The sequence below is a fragment of the Corythoichthys intestinalis genome, chromosome 4, assembly GCF_030265065.1.
Source record: "Corythoichthys intestinalis isolate RoL2023-P3 chromosome 4, ASM3026506v1, whole genome shotgun sequence".
Lineage (NCBI taxonomy): Eukaryota > Metazoa > Chordata > Actinopteri > Syngnathiformes > Syngnathidae > Corythoichthys > Corythoichthys intestinalis.
In genome coordinates, this window is record NC_080398.1 from 3306606 (window position 1) to 3328825 (window position 22220).

The following is a 22220-nucleotide window of genomic DNA, read 5'->3' on the forward strand; positions in this document are numbered from 1 at the left end:
TTGAGCTAGCGGACTTTTTGTATGTAAGTTAGCCAATTGTTCTTTTGTTGTACATAGATCTTCATTTTTAAAAAATTATACCGTTTGAGGCTCAGCTCAGGTACTTTATTTTTCATGTTCCTTATCCGATTACTCGATTGTTCGAACTAAGTAGTCTATCGATTAATCGACAACTAAAATATTCGATAGCTGCAACCCTTCATCCAATCTATTTTGAAGTGGGAGGGTGCCAGCGTATGAATGTTTGTTCAGTGTCAGGCCAAGAGTTATGTATTGTCTCAACACTTTATATTCGATCATCCAGTAATTTAGTATTCAAAAGATCCGTTCCTACGCCGGAGACATAACCTGAATTTCAGCGTAAATCAGAATCAACCCTTTAAGTACCCCTAACTACCCCCTAAATCTCAAAATAACTATCCAAAAACATGTATCGTCCGTCATATTAATAAATAAAATAAAGTAAAAAAAAAAAAGAAAAACTAAGATACTGTGAGGTAAAATAAGGTATTACCCAATTAAAAAAAAAAGTACTTCTGGCGGACGAGACTCTGGCGTCGCTAAGTCGAGAAAAAAAATCACGCAAGTCGGGTACGTTGTAACCCGGGGACTACCTGCATTATATACATATTACAGGTAGTCCCCAGGTTCCAAACGAGTTCCGTTCCTATGCTGACGACCAGTGTTGTTAATCTTACTGAAAAAAAGTAATTATTGTTACAAATTATTTCTCCCAAAAAGTAATTGCGTTAGTAACTCAATTACCTGAATGTAAGAGTAATTAGTTACTTGGCAAAGTAATTGGTGATAATTACTTTTTTCTTTTTTTCCTCAAAAAAAAAAAAAAAAAACCTTTACCCTGAATCAACTGTTAAAAGTTGTTAAAATTGCTCCCATTATTGCATTAGTTCCCTTCTCTCTACTTTCGACATATGAAAGTTTTAAAGATTTAAAGATAGATTCAAGTCAAGATTTTGCCGATTTAGAAGTATTTTAGATAAAAAGTTACTTAGGTTCGCTAGGAAGGTTCTCTACAATAGAGCCGTCCTAAAAAGTCTACTGCTTTAAGATGGCGCCTGTCGACTAACTCATTTAGTGCCATGTCTGTCATTTTGCATCTAGTTATATCTATGTACAGTACATGGGATATCTACCATGTCTACCATATCTACCATAACATGCGGGCGTAGTTTGTAGGCTATCGGCTACAACATGTATGATTGGAGCTACCTAGCATCGCGTTTGCTCAGCGTCACAACTTTCTTGCCTCCTCCCTACTCCTGCTCTGTCGTCTCTGTGAGTCCGTCTCCCTCAGACTTTTCGACCAATATAGTAACGCATAGTAACGCATGCCTTTCCGTCCTCAGTAACGGTAACGGCGTTGCCAAGATGAGAAAAGTAAGTAATTAGATTACCCACTACTGAAAAAAATAACACCGTTAGTAACGCCGTTATATTGTAACGCCGTTATTAACGACACTGCTGACGACGTACCCGAATTTCCGCGTAAGTTGGAATTAACCCTTAAAAAATAACTGCCCAAAAAGTCCAAATGTACATTACTTTGTTTAATGATGGAGGATACACTGCCCTCTGGAGGCAGTGTTGGGTGTGGCTGGACTGTCGCCTTGGCTTCTATGACTGAGTCAACACCTCCAACATGATTTCTCAGTTACACAACCATCATCCATCACTTTACACAAAATTTATGGTAAGTAAACACTGTCATGAATGTTTCCCACCTGCTCAGAGAGTTCACTCCAGCGCGTTTAGTGCGTCTAGCGATAAAAAAACGAATACTATGACATAAGTTTATGAACGAGGAAGACAACGTGGCTAGTTAGCTTTGCCAAGATGGCTAACTAGTTACCTCTCTACCATTGGCCGACTTTTGTAAAGTTTTCCGCTATTGTAAACATCTGTTCAAAATAGCATTTTCATAATACAGTAGGGCTGGGCAATCTGGCCTTAAGTACGTATCACGATAAATTGAGCAGATTTACCTCGATAACGATAAATGACGATAAATTCGCCCAACCGGACTGTTATATAATTTGAAAATTTGAATCAATGCATGGAATACAAATTAACCGTTTCTCGTTAAATTTATTTACCAGCTTTCAATTTAACAATTGCACATGCAGTCTAAACATTAAATATTACAAAAAATCTTGTAAACAATAAGAATTCTAGTGTGAACATTTATAACAGCTTGTATGACTTGAAAAATGTACAACATTATAAAAATCAATATGACGACTGTGCAAACATGTCATTCTAAAACAAATGACTTGCAGCTTTAACAGTACACTTCAGACAACTTATTGGTAATGGCTGCTGTGACATAATTATTCAACACAAATGTTTACGTCAAGGTTTCATTTTTTTTTTTTCCAGAACATTTTTTAATACATGCACCCCTCACACAGACACAACCAGATTAAAGCTGTATTGCTCTGATGCCAATGAAACAATTAAGATTTTATGATGGCAGAATAAAGCAAACACATACAGAAAAATAGCTGTGGCCATTAAACTGTCATATTATATATAGGCTTCACTGTTGGATTATACTTTATGCTGAGTGCTTTACCAGAAATCACACAGAGATACCAAATAACGCGACATAATGATTGCTACATGAAGTCCGTGCCCAGTCTACTCATTAATTTCAGCCGTTTCGACAAGGTTAGAGCCGCTATCCGACTCCATCACGTTCAATTGTAACCGCTGTTAGCCGCTAGCATTAGCCTGTGGCTTGGCTACCAGAAGAAAGCACTGAAAAAATCCTCTCCTGAAATTGCGAGAACCAGGGAGGACAGCGGGTGAAAGCCCGTCTGGAACCTGCCAAGAGTTTACTTAATGTCGGGTGAAAGTTTGGCGAAGCTAACTTAAGCCTGAGTCCATCTCGTTTACTTGTAGCGTTAGCCTCTAGCGTTAGCCTACAGGGCTTCTGTTTGTTTGGCTTCCTGAAAACCACGTGACCCCATACGTATGCACACTGTCTGCTTTCTTAAAGGGGAATGAACATAGCCGAACAACACAGAGTCAAAGCGGGATGAAAAGATTATATTTTCTTGTTTTATTAAATTACCAAATTTACCGACATGGTCAAAATTACGTCTGTCATCGTGAAGAATTTCGGTAAGGGTAAATTTTCGGTTTACCGCCCTTCTCTATAATACAGCCTGTGTTGTTTTTTCTCTCTGGCGACTTTCTGTGTTGAGAGAGGGTGGTTGTGTATAATGTGTAAATAATGATACGATTCATACTCACATGCACTGTCTCTTGCTCTCGCTTGCCATTAAAACTCAACGAATTAATATCAATAGTAATAGTGTTATGTGTTTTACATTAAATCAATTTAATCATATATTACTCTATATTACTAAGGGTTATATCTCTCATTTTGAACAACTTGAGCTGTGGCTGTGGGTTGAGTCTATAAATTCTATTTATTTCAATTTTATTTAAAATATTTTAGTTCTTTATTTTTTGCCATTTTATTATTTACTTGAACATGATATTCATCTTGATGTTCAAATTTGCAAATATGCTGTGAAAAAAAAATCCTGTTAAATGGGAAAAAGTACTTTTTTAAAAAACATTTTCAAACAACACATTTTAGAGCTAAGATTGCAATACTGTGATACCGCGTTATTTTTGCTTTATTTTTTGCTCTTCACATAATCCCACAAAACACTGCTAAATATACTTCTAAACAAACATATTAGCTCAAACAAAAACTTATATTATGTTGGTCTTAACAGGGAGCCGCTGGATTTAGCCATGTTAGACAAGTTATGGCATATTCACTGTTGCAATTAGAGGGCAGTGTATCCACCCAAATCAAGAAAACTAAATGCAAACACTTTCAAAACAAACCATTATGACGCCACTCAAATTAACCCTTTAACACCTAAGCCTATTTTGGCCGAATTTGCATGCATTTGATGTTGCCTTTATATTTCAAAGAAAAAATTGTTTACAATGGCCAAATTGGGTCCCTTTTTTCAGGACACCTTGAACTTCATGTCTAAACTGTTGTTTTCTTCACTGACCAATTATAATCCACATTTTTGACCCAAAAAGACAAAAAAATCCCAAAATCTTTTTTCAAAATTTGTAAAGTTGACGTCCCATTGACAACCAAACATGCTCGACCAACCGTTTTGAAGCTTGATAATATTTATTCAACTTGTTAGGATAAACATTCAATAGAAAAAAATAAGATTGAATAGTTTTATGTTTGACAATTCAACACAAACAGCAGGTATGGTCATAGGCGTTTTTGGCCTTTACACATACTATGGTCAAAACAGGCTATATAGTGTGCAAAATAGTGAGAAAAAAATGTGCATATATCATCTAACACAAAAAGGGTTTGGAAGATATCTCTTTGTGAAGTTAGGTGTTGTACCCATCACCTTATCAAAAGTATATACGTGCACTTATCAAAAGTATATACGTGCAATCAAGCTTCTCACACACACATCTATATAAAAATTGAAAAGATTATAGTGAAGAAAAAATATATATAACATTGAAAAAAAGTATTTCAAAAAATATTGACAAGTAGTTTAATTTCTTGGATTTTTCAGGCATGCGACCCAATAAAGTTTGTTTGGTTTGTTTTTTGGCGCACTCAATAAAGCTTCTTCGTGAACAGGTCACGGAGCTGCGTCAGTGCGTCACACACAACGTCACACAGCCTACTCTTTAGCGCGCTGCTGTCACTTCTACTCGCCGAGACGCCGATTCATCAGAGGAAAACAACGACAAATACGACTCATCTTCTTCCTTGAGTTAATGAAATAATGCATTAGCTTGTGCTAAATGTAGTTTTAGATTCATTCTGCACGTTTCAAAGTCGCTCGCTCAAACCAACCGGTGTTGTGCATTTTTCGGCACGACACCGGCCGCTGCTTGCTTCGCATGCCTCCCTTTCAATAGTTGGCTCCTCGCTCGGAAATTTATTAAAAATGATCACATTCGGTTAGTCTTTCCTGACATCACAACGACTCTTGGGATAAGTAGTATTTTGTGCAGCTGTCGCTTTTGAAAAAGGACAAGAAATGATGACAATATGGAGATGGATACATGGTCCATGCAGCGTTTTAATGTATATTTATGAGTGCAATAAAACTATAAAATTCAAATGACATTATCTCCCGTTTTTCTTAGCCGATTGACTTCAAATAAAAACTGGTGCGGACATCAACTTCCGCACTTTCAAACGAGACCAACCAGCAGCACGTGGGTGATGTAATTACTGCGTGACGAAGCTTCAAAGACGATATGCGTAAACGCGTCGCTGCCGACACGTTCGGTGTTAAAGGGTTAAACGACTCCTATAAGCAGCAAAATTTGATTCAAAGTTTTTTTCTAACCGAATTACTCGAGTTAATCGATTAATCGTTGCAGCACGAATTTTTATCGTTTAATCTCTTCGTGTATATCTATATCTGCCGTCAACGTTCATAAGAAAGTGCCATTGGTTCGCTGATGCGCAGTAGCAATCGGGTAAAAACAACGTCTGTTGCCCTTCTAAAGATGATTACATCGCTGAAGATGAAGCAGAAGAAGAGAAAAATAAGAAATGTATTTTTCCTGTTCGTTCACTCCTCCCGGTCAAAATCGATTTGTAATGATTGAAGTCAGTCTTCTTTTCATGTCCTAATCAATTTAATGAGTGTTCTATTACTTTGCAGCATTCCTAAAAAAACACATATAATAAAAACGAACTGTTCAGATCTCGACTCAATGACTTTTTAATGTTTTTCAGGCACAAAACATTTTGTTTTTTGGTACGCTTTCTACATCAAATCTCATGAGTCAAGTCAATTACTCTAAAGTGTTGTTAAGTCACAGGAGATATCTGTTTTATGTTTTTCTTGTCAAACTAGCCACTTACAACATCCCATGAGTGTATTTGAACAAAATTGGCACATAGCGAGATGACTCGCTCTATTTATGTACTTAGATTTTTGTTGTAATGGCTTGTTTTAATAAAAAGATGGTTCTGGTTCTAACTACAATAAGGGAAATTCAAAGAATGATTCTAACATACTTGGCCTATGGCAGGGGTCTCAAACTTGCAGCACGGGGGCTAATTGTGGTACATGGACCAATATTTTGTGGCTAGTGGAGCATCAGTGTGGCCCGCCTGTATTTTGCCATGGACAATTAAAAATATATATAAACTAGGGCTGTCAAAATTATCGCGTTAACTAATTTTTTAAATTAATCACTTTAAAACAGGGGCGGACTGGGACTAAAAAGCAGCCCTGGACTTTGACTCAGCCCAGCCCACAAGAATCGCTTTACGAAAGGAAACACAGAACCCCTAGGGGGGTCCGGGAGCATGTCCCCCCGGGGAGAATTTTTTTTTTTTTTTTTTTACATTTTATTGTAAAATGCATCAATTTCGTGCACTTACAGAGAAAAATTAAGAAAATGTGTCTAGACTGTGACTGTCTGACTTGGGGCGCTCAAAGTACTGCAAGTCTGAACTGGAGTTGGATTCATTTTCTGTACTAGCTCTATGATCAACCTGAATAAACAAATTAAAGAATTTATTTTTCAAAGCAAGTTTTAGGTATCCAATTGATTATAATATATCTCTATATATCTCTGTCTATAAAATGACTTCATTGTTTATGCCATAATTCAGTGGTCTCCAAACTATTCCACATAGGGCTGCGGCGGGCACAGGATTTCATTCTATTTCATTCTAACAAAACAAGACAACACTTCTGCACCGATCTGGTGTCTTACAAGTGGAATCAGTTGATTGCAGTCAGGTGCTGCTTGTTTTAGCAGAAACGTCATTGGTTAAACTGTCTGTACTCGATCGGTTGAAACAAAACCCAGGCCCCACAGCGGCCATTGAGGACCGGTTTGGAGACCCCTGCCATACAAATAATCAATTTCAATGAAAATACAATAAACATTTCAAGACAAATCCTGTATACATAACCTTCATTGGAAAGTATTAACCAGACAACAAAACGATATATAAATGATTAAAAATATATTGTATATCATATCAGTTTAACTACCTAAACTTTAAAGTAAAACTATTCATTTTATTAATATTTTGTTATATTTCTTCTGAATTAATATTGCTATGCTGCGTGTGCATACATTGTTTTACGGCTAAAATATTTTTTCTTAAGAGTGGGATAGTAGGACGAGCATACTGTAACTTGACACGATTGCAAACGGGTACATCGATTAGCTGGCACTAACCCTTTAATTGCCATTTATTTCATTTAAAATGTAGCTACCTGGTGGATAACAATTGCCAGTATACCGAGCAAGTAACCCTCTTCATCCCAATTTACTTGCCCTGCGCTTGTCTGGGGAACTTCCTCCAGCTTACTTCCCTCTTCTTTTCTCTCTCCCTGCACCGGCTGCACGTCAGAGCGGCTGCCGCTCCCTCTCACCATTTCCGGGAGCTGGGCTGTTGTTATCCGACGTGGCCGTTGCAGCCAGACTGCTGCTTGCGAAAATATTTGTCGACTTATGACATTTTAATGCTTCACTCTCCAGGTTAATTTTTTTCTCCCTAACCTTCTCCGCGCCATCCTGCTCTTTTCTGTTTTTTGCCACCACCATCCATATTGTGCATTAACGCTCGTCGCTATTTTGCTTCAACAAGGAAGGAACCAATGAAGGCTACTCTGTGCTTTCTTCGTTCCTAGTCTATCAGATTGGCAGTCAACAGCCAGGCGCATTGCTGCCACCTGTCGGATTGGATGTGAACTGTAGATAATCAGAGGATAGAGGGGATAAAAACAGTGATGTATAATGAATGGCGGCCGCCGGCCGTCCACGGCACCGGCCGTTCTGTGATCCTCCAGAACCCACAGATTACCAGTCCGCCCCTGCTTTAAAATATTTGACGCAATTAACGCAGATGCCCCGCTCAGACAGATTTAAATGACAGTACACTGAAACGCTCACTTGTTGTTATGGAGTTTTGCCGCCCTCATGCTGGCGCTTGGGTGAATGACCATCTCGCATATTGCCTCAAACAGATTACATCATATGAGGCCGTTTATGGACATTAAGAGTGAAGAGAATGCCACCGGCCGCTTGGGGGCAGCGCCGTTCCATACTCATGTTATTTCTTTTAAACGTGGGAGAATTAGTAGTTGTGAGACGTTTATGCTATATTCACAATGCAATGCAAATTGCTATTTGTACTCCACACATATTACGGTAAGTTTTCTTTCTTTTAGTGGCAATTATGTGTCTCTTGTTGTATTTTGGGTAAGATATGTACAAATATATGTTATGCAGTAGAGGCGAGTGGACACAGGCATTCTTTGGACCGCGCCGTTTATTGGCAACTCCTTCACAACAAACATACAGTGGGGAGAACAAGTATTTGATACACTGCAAGTGGCAGTGTATCAAATACTTGTTCTCCCCACTGTAAGTATCGTTTAGTGAAAGCACAACAAAAATAATATTCCTATCTCTCCCCCAAAAAATAATGTTCACAAAAAGAAAAGCACTTCAGTCTATAGTAATGAGGCCCTATTCTGACACACAGTTAAACAACAATGAAAAATGAAATGGCATTCCATATCAAAATAGCTATGCAAAATACACGTAAAACTTTTCACTCTATTTTTATTATTTATTTTTATTCCTCTTATTATATTAACTCTACTTTTGATTGAAAATTTTACAAATTTTATTAAAACGAAAACATGAAGAGGGGTTTTAATATAAAATTACTATAACTTGTAACTATAACATTTATCGTTTAAGAAGTCTTTCTATCATTGGATCACTTTAACAGAAAGAATGTTAATGCCATTTGTGGATTTATTGTTACAATAAACAAATACAGTACTTATGTACAGTATGTTGTATGTATATATCCGTCGTGTGTCTTATTTTTCCATTCCAACAATAATTTACAGAAAAATATGGCATATTTTAGAGATGGTTTGAATTGCGACTAATTGCGATTAATTACGATTAATTAATTTTTAAGCTGTAATTAACTCGATTAAAAATTTTACTCGTTTGACAGCCCTAATATAAACACACGATATAAAATAATAATATAATATCTGAATATATGTTAAAAAAAAAAAATCAATATATTCAGATACTAATTTAAGACTAAATTCTAAAAATAATAGTAATAATAATAATAATGATACACGTCTATTTTGCCATTGGCAACAAAGAAAACTATTATAAATCATTTGGGAAAAAATGAATATATAATTTAAAATAAATGCTTAAAAATCTGAATAAATTAAAAAAATTTTTTTTTAAAAAGGTAGCCTGTGCCTAGGCAATTTCCGTTTTCTTTTAAAGATATATATATTTTTTTTACGTCACTTAAACATTTTAAAAACTGGGGGAAAAAATACATTTTTAAAAATAAATACAATAAATACATTTTTAATAAAGTATTACACACAAATGTTTTGCTATGGGCACTTTATATTTTGTACTGATTTTTATGGGGGGTGGGTCGTTTTTCATAATATATCATAGCTATCGTAATTTCAAGTAATGTCAGTCGGTAGAGCATGGGACTTAATAGCAGGGTCGTGGGTTCGAGCTCTATGTTGGGCAAAGGATTTTTCAGGTGTGACAGATTGATACTAACCAAAACAGACTTTCTTCCAAGAGCTGTCACCATACTCAACTCAAGTTTGCACTACTAATGCCACAACATTGTCACATGCATTTCACTAACTACCCCAGGTTTTAATGCACAAATCTGATTTTTCGTGTTTTTCCGACTTGAGTGAGGCATTAACTTGACGGTCTGAACGGGACAAGTCGCATTTAAGTTCACCATTTCAAATCCGATTAAGGTCACTTTTGTATGTGGTTAAAATCCGATCTGGCCACATTTTTCCAGAATGTGGCTGAAGTCTGAACTGTAAAGTCACCCAAATTTGAATTCATGGAGCAAATACGTCAGCAAAGAGCGAGAGGCACGAAGGACAGCAGCGATGGAGCTGCGCCTAGCTCGAACAAACATAAAATAAAATGGGTGGGCAAGCCTGCTCAGTTTTCTTTCTGTGTGCCAAATGAGGAGTACTGTATTATAATATTACTTACATGGCCAAGAGTCGGGGCAAACTGACCGTACAGTATGTGTGTGCATTCGTTCCGTCAATCCCAAAAAACTTTGAATATAAAACTAAACAGGGATTATTTATGTCTGTTATTTGTGTCCTCTTTTTGGGAAACAAAATTTGGATTAAAGGAAGGTCTCCAGTGGGATTCGAAAACACGCCACCCGTGCGACCGACGAGCGCGTACCGTGAAAGTAGGTCAGGATCACAAAAATAAATAAATAAATAAATTTTAAACGGTGGAAAACCGCATTGAAAGGCGAAACCCTAATGAAAAACTACTAAAGCAACTAGCAATGAAGAGCTATACAAACTGTCAAATGGCAGCAAGTCAATATCTCGGCAAGCCGCCTAGGATCGGTTTAAAGACACTGGTGATGAGCTGGAATTGGATGCAAGGAGGACGTTGAGAACTCATCCCACATCTCTGTAACAAAACAATCTGACCAGCAACAGAATGTGGTAAAATCATGCCAATCTTCATACTAGCTTCACTCGCTAGCTAGCACAGCTATTCTCCCAGTCCAGTCCAGTCCAGCCCAACCACATCATCACCGCCAGCGTGCATTGCACGCGTAAAACATGGCACGTAGGTCAAAACGTACTAAATATTATAGATTTTTAAATCAATGGCAATAATACATACATGTTTTAATATCATATTTTAGCAAAAGAGGACAATTGCGGTGTATCACATTTTGTTTTCTCCATCAAAGTAGTCATTTACGCCACGTCACAAGCCTTAAAGTCATAAAACATTACACTTACACATCAATTTACATCAATTTTAAACCACAAATCTTCAATGCTCTACATAATTTTCGCCATTTTCTAAGTTAATGTATTACTACGCAGTGTTTCCAACCCACAAAACATCCCATTTTTATATATTTCCCCATCGAACTGTCTGTTAAATCCATCTCAAGAACACAGTCCATTAATTTACTGTATTTAAAGCCAAAACGATCCTGTTTTATACATTTTACCATCAAACTGTCTGTGTAATCCATTTCAACACTGAAATTTATTAGCCTGCAGTCTTTAAAAGCTCAAAATGCCATATTCTGGATGTTTTTTGTACACTAAACTTACTGTAAAATCTATTAAGGAGTCTAGACAAACACTGCCTATTTGGAATCATTGACATTTCCGATCATTTTATTTCATCTTAAATCTTAAGCTATTAGTTCCGTTGACGGCGCTAGACGTCCAAATCATTTCGACTGGGAGGGGGTGAAAAGGAGGTAACTGGGAAAACATGCCACCCACCCTCAACACATGGCACTAAATGTGCTAACTGTACATGAATAAATCAGCATTAGTAAATGAGCAGCGCTGCAAGAATCGTTAGCAAGATTTTTATGTGGCTAAAATGTGCCTGTATGGTGTTTTGCCTTAAGATTTCTAAGAATCGACGCACTAAAGAATCACTTTTGAAGGCTGGAATATGTCTCTAAGGGGATCTTGGAGCGCCATGCTGATTATTTGAATTGCAGTCCATACAAAGACAGCTGGACAAGTGCTCACACATTCACGCGCACACATGCTCAGCTGTTGTACAAACACGCCGCTGATGTCTCGTGCCTTTCGGTCAAACTCCAGAGTAGTGGTGGGCGGAGCAACGGAACTTCAGATAATGTCGGTATTGATAGCCGGGGCTTTAGAGCCGCATGTGGTTCTTTTAGTCTTCTCCTGTGGCGCTAATTGACTTTTTTTTTGGTCTTTTATTCTTTTTCTATTAGGAGGAAGCAGCGAGAAGGAAGGGGATAAGGGGGGACAGAAAGGAAGGAATCCGACAGAAGAGGAGAAGAATAAACAACAACAAGGAATACATTGTTACATGCCTACGTTACCGATACGCTGTTGGACTTTTGAATGTAATTATCAATGAATAAATGAATTTTATTTTAGTGATGAAAGTTGATTCAAAGAATTTTCAATTAATTTTAGGCTTAGTAATTAATTCAACTTAAAATATTTGTCCGAAAAAGCTCATTTATTTGAATTTAATAGCATTCTAGTAGATGATTGAATCAAATATTGTTCAGTCTTCAATACAAATCAGTACAAAAACAATATTTCTTTCATTTTTTCCCGAGCCAATTATCCTCACGTGGGTCGCAGGGGTGCTGCAGCCTATTCCAGCTAACTATGGGCAGTAGAGGAGGGAATCTTGGGGCACGATTCAATTACGATTACGATTCAGAGGCTACGATTCGATTATAAATCGATGATTGAGGTACCCAAGCTATTAACTGCTTTTAATGTTTCTATTAGTTCCAAAATTGTTCAAAAATCCTCTTAGGCTAAAACAAAATACTATTTCAGTATCAAGTTAACAGTTCAAAACCGTAAATAAAATACTCAAGTCCCCATTTTGTATCAGCAGCTTTAACCTACATTCAATTAATTTAATGCTGTGAATCAACTGTTAAAGTTGTTAAAATTTTAAGTTTTAAAACAGTTTCCTCATTTAAAGATAGTTTCAAGATTTATTTGGAAGATTAAGGAGCATTTTAGATAAAAAGTTAATAAGGTTCGCTACAACAGCCTTCCAGAGAAGTCTACTGCTTTATGATGGCGGCTGTTTACAAACGGCGACATGACACTTGGTGATACATGCTACATGGAGTTTTTGGATCGAACAGAGGTAAGTACGTGATAATGTCTCGTTAAAATCATGGCGTCTTTAGCTATGCTCTCGTGTGCTCTCACCTCCTGTTAGGGTTTTGCTGTTTAAATTTTAAAAAAAATTTTTTTAAATGCCCTCCTGTTCAAAGTTTTTCTTCCCCCAGAAAATTGAGATTTTGCGCTTTCCAATGATGTATCACACATGCATATAGGACAATTTGAAATTTGGCCAAATTGGGGGTCTCAGAGCGGAACTTCAAGTCAGGACCTGAGTGTTTTCCGCCATATAAATGTGATATCTATGGTAGCAATATGTGAGCATTGTTTGCAGCGGCTGTCAGCCGCAGTCAGGTTTTATTTTTTTTTTATCTAGCAGCATGAGTTGAGCACGATGTTTACTCTCTTTCTGTTCCTCATTGCGTCCCCTAAACCGCGCTGACTGTGTTTTAGTTCCGCTTTACTTGGCATATTTCAATAATCGTAATTTGGATGTTTGTGAAACGTTCTCGAATCTTCCACGGCCGAATCGCAAATAATCTAAGAATCAAAAATTTCGCACACCTCTAGTAGGCAGGGTACACCCTGAATCGCTTGCCAGTTGCCAATAGGAGGGCACAAGGAGACAAACAATGATCCACAGACTCACTCATACCTACCGATTATTAGTAATTAGAGGGGCCGATAACTGGTTTTTGGAGTCGATATTCATTTATAGTAAAATTGTAAAAATTGGCGTAAAAAAATTGAATAATGCAAACACTGAACTTCATTGAAATGCCTAAAGCATTAATCTTACAAGTGAAAAGTAATAGCTCCAGAAGTGCCTGAATTTCCTAGACTCAGAAACATCTCTTATAAAGTTGAATAAAAAGTTCAATAAATAGCGGGAAAAAAGTGTAGTTCCAAAAAAAAAAAAAAAAAAATCATTAAAAAAGTTTTGAACATCTTACTATCCCACGGTGCCGCCTTCATAACGTGAATTATTTTTACAGGATAACGTAGAAAATGCTTGTCTTTATTAAATGCTTCATTAAGTGTGTCCACTTAAATCTGCTCACTTACACACAATGAGTTGCCACTGCACACTAGTGTTTAACAGGCTAAACGATGATTGACACATTCGGCGTCTTTGAAGGTAGCGATGATTGACACATTCGGCGTCTTTGAAGGTAGCGCTGCCAAGCTTTTCTGGCAAGATCAAAGCCTCAACGCCTGTCAATCATCATCACCTTTAACAAGCAAAACTCAAACTCGCAGTGCACTGCTGACCAAGAAAAGCAGAAGGAGGGAGAGTGAGCCTGAATGTGCATGAAGCAGAAAAATTAATATTTTTTTAAAATTAAAAACCGAATCCCTTTCACCTGATTCTCTGAAATATTGTGTGATTCCTAATGCCTATTCCTAGTTTTAAATTGACTTTTTCACATTGGCCGGTAGGATTTTTTTTTTTTTTTTTTTTAAAGGCTGATACGATATACGTAAAATTTCCAAATATCGGCCCGATATATCGGGCGGACGATATATCGGTCTAGCTCTAGATTGATTAAAAATTAAATTTTTATTAATTAAATAACTATTAATTAAATAATTAAAGAAAGAAAGAAAAAAAACACAAAATAATAAAGGAAATTTTAAAAGCTAAAATGCTCCTACACCTAGCAAAAATGTTTTTATTTGCCACAAATAACAATGACAACAAAACCCGTTCAAAACATTCTCGCAACTCTTGCAAAGACCAACACAATATATATGTTTACGTATGCTATCGTTTCTAAATGAAATGTGCTTATTTTATCAGCTTTCTCAATTTCACTAGCAGTTAGCTAACTAACATGTGCATCACTTTCATCAGTACACCAGTGTTGATACAGTTTTCATGTTTGCAAAGCAAACAATTGAAATACGAAATTTTTAAAAATAGTTAACTTTACCGTACGAAAAATCCACCACAATAATAAAGAACATTTAAAGGCTAAAATGCTAATTACAACACCTAGCAAAAAACATTGGGTTTTTTTTGCCACAAAAACAATGACAACAAAACTCATTCAAAACATCCTCGCAACTCTTGCAAAGACCAACACAATATATATGTTTATGTATGCTATCGTTTTTAAATGAAATGTGCTTATTTTATCAATTTCTCAATTTCTCAATTTTGCTAGCCGTTAGCTAACTAACATGTGCATCACTTTAATCAGTACACCAGTGTTGATAACGTATTCATGTTTACAAAGCAAACAAGAATTGAAATAATTAAAAATTGTTACCTAATTAATTAAATGTCCTAATCAATGTGTTGAAGTTCCACTTTTAATATTTTTGTTATGCTTTATATTTTGTTCACTGACTATGCCATCGTTAACCGAAACAAACCTAAAAACCAAGGAACATAACCGTAATGAGACTTTTACATTGCTTTTCTCTTATTTTGAAAAAGCTAAGTGGCTAATGGTATTTGAGGATTGCCAGACGGAAAAGTGAGGAAGAAGCTTTGGAGATAACACCGGTGCCGACTGATAAAATGGCAGCTAGTCTGGTTAAGAGATACTTCGCAGTGCTCTAACTCACAATTAAGAGGTGGGTAGAGTAGAAATAGTAGTTGTAGAAGTAGAAATAAAAAATTCAGTGAAAAGAATATTCAAGTTATGAGTAACTGCTTAGAAAGTCAGATTTTTTTTTAGGGCTGCAGCTATCGATTATTTTAGTAGTCGATTAGTCGATGAACTAGTTAGTTCGAATAATCGAGTAATCGGATAAGGAACATGAAAAATTAAAATACCTGAGCTGAGCCTCAAACGGTATATATATATTTTTTAATGAGGGTTTATGTACAACAACAGAACAATTGGCTAACTTACGTAGAAAAAAACTCTGCTAGCTTAAATGCTATAAAATGCTAAAGTTTTTTCACAGTGCTCTTAACAAATGTTTCCGACACATATTCCTACAAATAACGGCTAAATATACCAATAAATTGAATTATGAATGCATTAAACAACATTAGCTCAAACAAACACTTAGCTTATGTTGGTCTTAACAGGGAGCAGTTGGATTCAGCCATGTGAAAAGAGGCAGACCAGAGGACAGTGTATCCACCCTAATCAATTAATCTAGATGCAAACACTTTCAAAATAAAACATTACAACGCCACTTTGATTCAACAAATACTCAAAGCAACAAAATTTAATTCGACTATTTTTTTCTAATTGAATACTCGAGTTAATCGATTAATCGTTGCAGCACTAATTCCATTGACCACAAAATTATGAGCGTTACATCAACGCTAACTGCTAATCATAGCCAGCTTTATTTTGTTTGTTCAGTTGTTTGCTCAGTCTCCGCTAATCACAGTTAGCGCTGCTTTGTTTATTTGTTTAGCTGATCACCGTTTTGATATTTTCCTCATCTCTGCACATTTTTGTTGCTTCACGAGCGATTTGTCCATATTAGTTATTGCTTCCAGACGCGGCCGCCCCTCGGAATGCGGCCCACGGGAGCCGCTGGCACAGACGCGCCCCTTTCGGACATTCGCGACGTTGTGTGGAAAGTCAATGACGTGAGTGTTCCGCCCGCTGTCGGCCCCCCGTTTCCCACACCCTCGCGGCCCCAGCGGGGACTTGAAGGTCAGGAAAGGGCAACGGGCTGAGAGTTCTTTCCTTGGGAAGCCCAGTCGCCGTCACTCACGACAACTCAGACACTCCTTTTACAGGGTGTAGAGGGAGATCTTTTATTTTGAAGGGGAGAACACTTTCAAATCTTTCAAATTTGGTGACTGATAATTTTGAATGGCATGTGTGCTTCTTGGCCAATAGGGGGCATTATTATACATAATTGTTAAAATACACAACTGAGAGAATAAATGTTGAGTAACTTGGACTTTGTGGTTTTATGGTGGGCAATGTTTCTCATTTAATGCCACTTAAAACTAATTTAATGTCCATGCTACGTTTCACACACACAAATTGTAAGTAGAGTTGTCCGATAACGACTTTTTCTAACCGATATCCCGATATCATCAAACTCCAAAAATCTGTTGCAGATATCAAACAGATACCGATATATGCGGTCGTGGACTTAACATATTTTGGCTAATTGTATTGTGATGCCCCACTGTATACTTTAATAATGATCAATGTAACAACTTCAAGGTTTTTCAAATAAACATTCTGCAAAATACAAGAGAAAAACCTCAACTCAAGTTATGGAAAAAGTGTCTATATTGCACCTCTATATTTATTGTTGAAATAAAAATGATTCAAACATCAGTTTTTTGGATCAAGTGTACATTGGTATGAAAAAGTATCTGAACCTTTTGGAATTTCTCTCATTTCTGGCTAAAATCACCATCAAATGTGATCTGATCGCTGTCAAAATCACACAGATGTCAAAACTGTGTCTGCTTTAACTAAAACCACCCAAACATTTATAGGTTTTCATATTTTCATTAGGATAGCATGCAAACAATGACAGAAGGGTGAAAAATAAGTGAACCCTCTGCCTGAGGAGACTTGAGCAATTGAAACCAATTTTTACCAAACAAGTCAGATGTGCGCCCAATCACTGATGAGTGGTTTAAAGCTGCCCCGCCCACTATAAAACACACACTGGGCAAGAATTGTCTTGATGAGAAGCACTGTCTGATGTGCATCATGGCTCGGTCAAAAGCACTGTCTGAAGACCTGCAATCAAGGCTTGTTGATTAGTATAAAGCTGGGAAAGGATACAAAACCATCTCTAAAAGTCTGAATGTTCATCAGTCGACAGTCAGAGAAGTTGTCTACGAATGCAGAGAGTTTGGCACTGTTGCTTCTCTCCCAAGGAGTGAACATCCACCAAAGATGACGCCAAGAGTTCAGCGCAGAATACTCAGAGAGGTAAAAAAGAACCCTAGAGTGTCTGCTAAAGACTTTCGGAAATCACTTGGACAGTCCAATATCTCTGTGCACACATCAACCATAGGTAAAACTATGGCCTAGAATGGTGTTCATGGGAGGACTCCACGGAGGAAGCAGCTGCTGTCTAAAAAAAACTTTGTTCCTCGTTTAATGTTCGCAAAAAGGCACTTGGACACTCCACAGAAGTTTTGGCAAAATATTTTGAGGACTGATAAAACCAAAGTTGAATTGTTTGGGAGTAACACACAGTCATGTGCGTAGGAAAAATGGAACAGCTCACCAACATCAACACATCATCAGCACAGTGGAGGGAGCATCATGATTTGGGGGTGTTTTGCTGCCTCAGGGCCTGGACAACTTGCAATCATTAATGGAAGAATGAATTCAAACATTTTGCAGGAAAACCTGAGGCCGCCTGTCGGACAGTTGAAGCTAAAAACAGGATGGATGCTGCAACAAGACAATGATCCAAAACACGGAATTGAATCAACTTCAGACAGGTTTCAGAAGAACAAAATACACGTTCTGGAGTGGCCAAGTCAAAGTCCAGACTTGAACCCCATTGAGATGCTGTGGCATGACCTAAAGACAGCGATTCATTCCAGACATCCCAGGGATCTGACTGAACTACAGGAGTTTTGTCGAGAAAAATGGGCCATGATTAGCCCTGATCAATGTGCCGGACTGATCTGCAGCTACAGGAAGCGTCTGGTTGAAGTTATTGCTGCCAAAGGAGGGGCCACAAAATATTAAATGTAATGGTTCACTTACGTACTTATTGTTCCCCCTTCTGTCATTGTTTGCATACTATCTTCATTAAAAATTAAAACCTATCATTGTTTGGGTGGTTTTAGTTAAAGCAGACACTGTTTTTTCATCAGTGTGATTGTGGCAAAGATCGGATCACATTTGATGGTGATTTTATGCAGAAATTTGAGAAGTTCCAAAAAGGTTCAGATACTTTTTCATACAACCAAGGCAGTGTAAGGCTGCAACAACTAATCGTTTAAATTGGTTACAATTGATTAATAAGTTGGTTATTAATTGATTAACTAGGCTGATAATGGATTTTTGCCTGCAGCCATGAGCAGTGCCGTTTGGGTCCTTGTTTGTTTGTAATGTGAGGCTGTGCTCGTGCGCGCCAGCGATTAAAACGCGAGAGAGAGTTCACTGCTACATATTTTTATATTTTCCTTGTTAACTCATTGACTGCCATTAATGCCGATAGGCGTCCAATCCATTTTGACCAGTCAAAACATCTTTCGCCATCAATGGCACTCAAAAATGAGCATTCACAGCCAGGATGTGACCCCAAATCAACAGGAAGTGACTTGCAGGATGTTTGAATTTAGTTTCTATCACCTAATTGGCTGTGATTGATGGCGGAATGTTCATTTGCAGCCCTCCCACTGTTAACGCCTTGGACATCTACTAGAGCAGGGGTCTGCAAGTACGGTCCTCGATAGCCGCTATCCAGATTGTTCTCCTTGTCTCCCTCCTTTAACACACCTGAATCAAATAATCAGCTCATCAGCAAGCTGTGCAGAAGCCTGATAACGATCCTGATTATTTGATTTAGGTGTGTTGAAGGAAGGAGACAAGGAGAAAAATCTGGACAGCGGGTATCGAGGACCGGACTTGCAGACCCCTGTACTAGAGACACATTCATTTTCAACTCACAGCAGACAGATAATCGGACGCCACATGTTTGGACGTCAGTCATTGTCAATGGCACAAAGAGTTGATTATAAAATAAAATTTAATTTTGGTATTTTTATTTATGTAGCACCGAAAATGGGATTGAGTATTGATATTAGGATTGTTCCGATCATGTTTTTTTGCTCCCGATCCGATTGTTTTAGTTTGAGTAACTGCCGATCACGATATTTCCCGATCCGATTGCTTTTTTTTTTGTGCTCCTGATTCAATTCCAATCATTCCCGATAATTTTTCCCGATCATATACATTTTGGCAATGCATTAAGAAAAAAATGAATAAAACTCGGACGAATATATCCATTCAACATACAGTACATAAGTACTGTATTTGTTTATTATGACAATAAATCATCAAGATGGCATTTACATTATTAACATTCTTTCTGAGAGAGGGATCCACGGATAGAAAGACTTGTGACTTTGTATATTGTGACTAAATATTGCCATCTAATGTATTTGTTGAGCTTTCAGTAAATGATACTGCAGCCATTCAACCCAAATGCATGATGGGAAGTAGAACCACGACTGTGCGTAGTGCTACCAATTGATATATCTTCTCTGCGTTGGGAAATAACTAGGGCTGTCAAAATTATCGCGTTAACGCGCGGTAATTAATTTTTTTAATTAATCACGTTAAAATATTTGACGCAATTAACGCACATGTCCCGCTCAGAAAGTAGTCTGCCTTTTGGTAAGGTTTACAGCAAGGCTTTTTGCGCTGTCCAACAGCGAACTCTTGTGGTCGCTTTGCGACATGGTTTATTATTTTCTTCTTTTCTTCGTTATGGCTGCACGACGTCTCGGGCTGATAATGTTGTGCTTATATGATCCTTGGACAAGATTTGTCCGTAAGTATGGTTGTTGTAAAGAATGTACATATTATGTTAGTAAGCGAAATGTTATATTTTTTGTATGAGACGCTTTTTGTTTATGTTTAGTGAACCTGTATAGCCTGCTAAGCTGTGTACTTTTTTGTTGTTGTTTCACTACGGTCTAAAGAGGACAGTGGTTTGAGGCCATTTTATTAATAAATCAGATGAAAAAGGAAGAAGTCTGATTATTAAGGCGTCGTTCACTAGCTGTCTAGCTTTGGAAAAAGTAGACGCTTCGGAATGAGGACAGCATAGACAGATTTAAATGACAGTAGAGTGAAATGCCCACTACAGTCCTTATGTACCGTATGTTGAATGTATATATCCATCTTGTGTCTTATCTTTCCATTCCAACAATTTATTTTACAGAATATATATATAATTTACAGAAAAATATGGCATATTTTATAGATGGTTTGAATTGCGATTAATTGCGATTAATTACGATTAATTAATTTTTAAGCTGTAATTAACTCGATTAAAAATTTTAATCGTTTGACAGCCCTGGAAATAACATAAGGCGCTAAGAAAAAGATCAATTGCTACCTTGCTTCCCCACATTGCTTCCCATGATATTTCTAATCGTAGGTAGAGGTATTGTAAGGCTTTAGCCTATTAAAAAAAGGCTCCAAAGGCTTCCAAAATTCACTCTACTCATTTTACACTGCCTTATATCTCTCTAAATGGGTAAAACGGCACCATTACAGATTGAGCGCGACAAAAGCATTAATTGCGTTAAATATTTAACATGATACATTTTTAAAAAATTAATTACCGCCGTTATCGGGATAAATTTGTTAACCCTACCTTAAGCCTTAAGACTCTAGATGAGTGTAACATTATGTCTGTAACGTTAAATACAATTAGAAAACGATTTAATTAAAAAATATATATATATTAAAAATAGGCATGGCCGATATTTTTATGCCGATTCCGATACTTTGAAAATTACGTGATCGGACCCGATCGATCGGCACATCTCTAATTGATATCGATTTAGTGCTGCAGCTATCGAATATTTTAGTAGTCGATTAATCGATAGACTAGTTAGTTCGAATAATCGAGTAATTGGATAAGGAAAATGAAAAATTAAAATACCTCAGCTGAGCCTCAAACGGTATGAATTTTTTGGGTCAAAAATGAGGATCTATATACAACAAAAGAACAATTGGCCAACTCACATAGAAAAAGTCCGCTATTTTAGATGCTATAAAATGCTAGTTTTTTAATTAATTTTTATACAATCCTCTTAACAAATGGTTCAGACACATATTGCCACAAAAAACAGCTAAATATACCTGTAAACTATATTATGAATGCATTAAAAAACATTAGCTCAAACAAAAACTTGGCTTTCGTTGGTCTTAACTTGGAGCAGTTGGATTCAGCCATGTGAAAAGAGGCAGACCAGAGGCCAGTTTTTCCAGCCTAATCAATAAAACTAAATGCAAACACTTTCAAAATTAACCACTACAACGCCACTTTAATTAAACGAATACTCGAAGCAACAAAATTTAAGTCGAATATTTTTTTCTAATCGAATACTCGAGTTAATCGATTAATCGTTGCAGCACTATATCGATTTAGAAATGCTAGTATCGTGACAACAGTAATCGTGAGATCATCGTTATCGTTAGCCTTGTATCGCTAAACCTATCCTGAGGTACCCAGAGGTTCCCACCCCTATTGAGAAGGTCTTCACTCTCCGGCATGTTTTTTTTTTCCCTCCACGTTCTCTTCCTTTGAGCGCTACGCACGATGTTGGCCAACAGCCCGAAAGGAGGATCTGTGATCCTTCCTCCGCTCTCTCAGGCCGAGCCAAGCGTGGACCTGCCAGGTTGAGTGGGGGAGGCGGCGACACGTTCTCGTCCAAGAAAGAAGAAGGAGAAGAAGAACAAGCCAGCCGGCCCTGCGGGCGCTTGCTCTTAAGTGGAAAGCGGTGCTTCTCTTCCCGGGGGCCGCCAAACGTCGTCCGCCGTG

At 37.4% G+C, this 22220-nt stretch overlaps 1 protein-coding gene across 3 annotated transcripts in view; it reads right to left on the reverse strand.

Annotated features, from left to right (window-relative positions):
- The window catches only part of LOC130915067 (myocyte-specific enhancer factor 2D homolog), a 222180-nt gene that overhangs the window by 149062 nt on the left and 50898 nt on the right, over nt 1-22220 (reverse strand). The window lies entirely within an intron of this gene.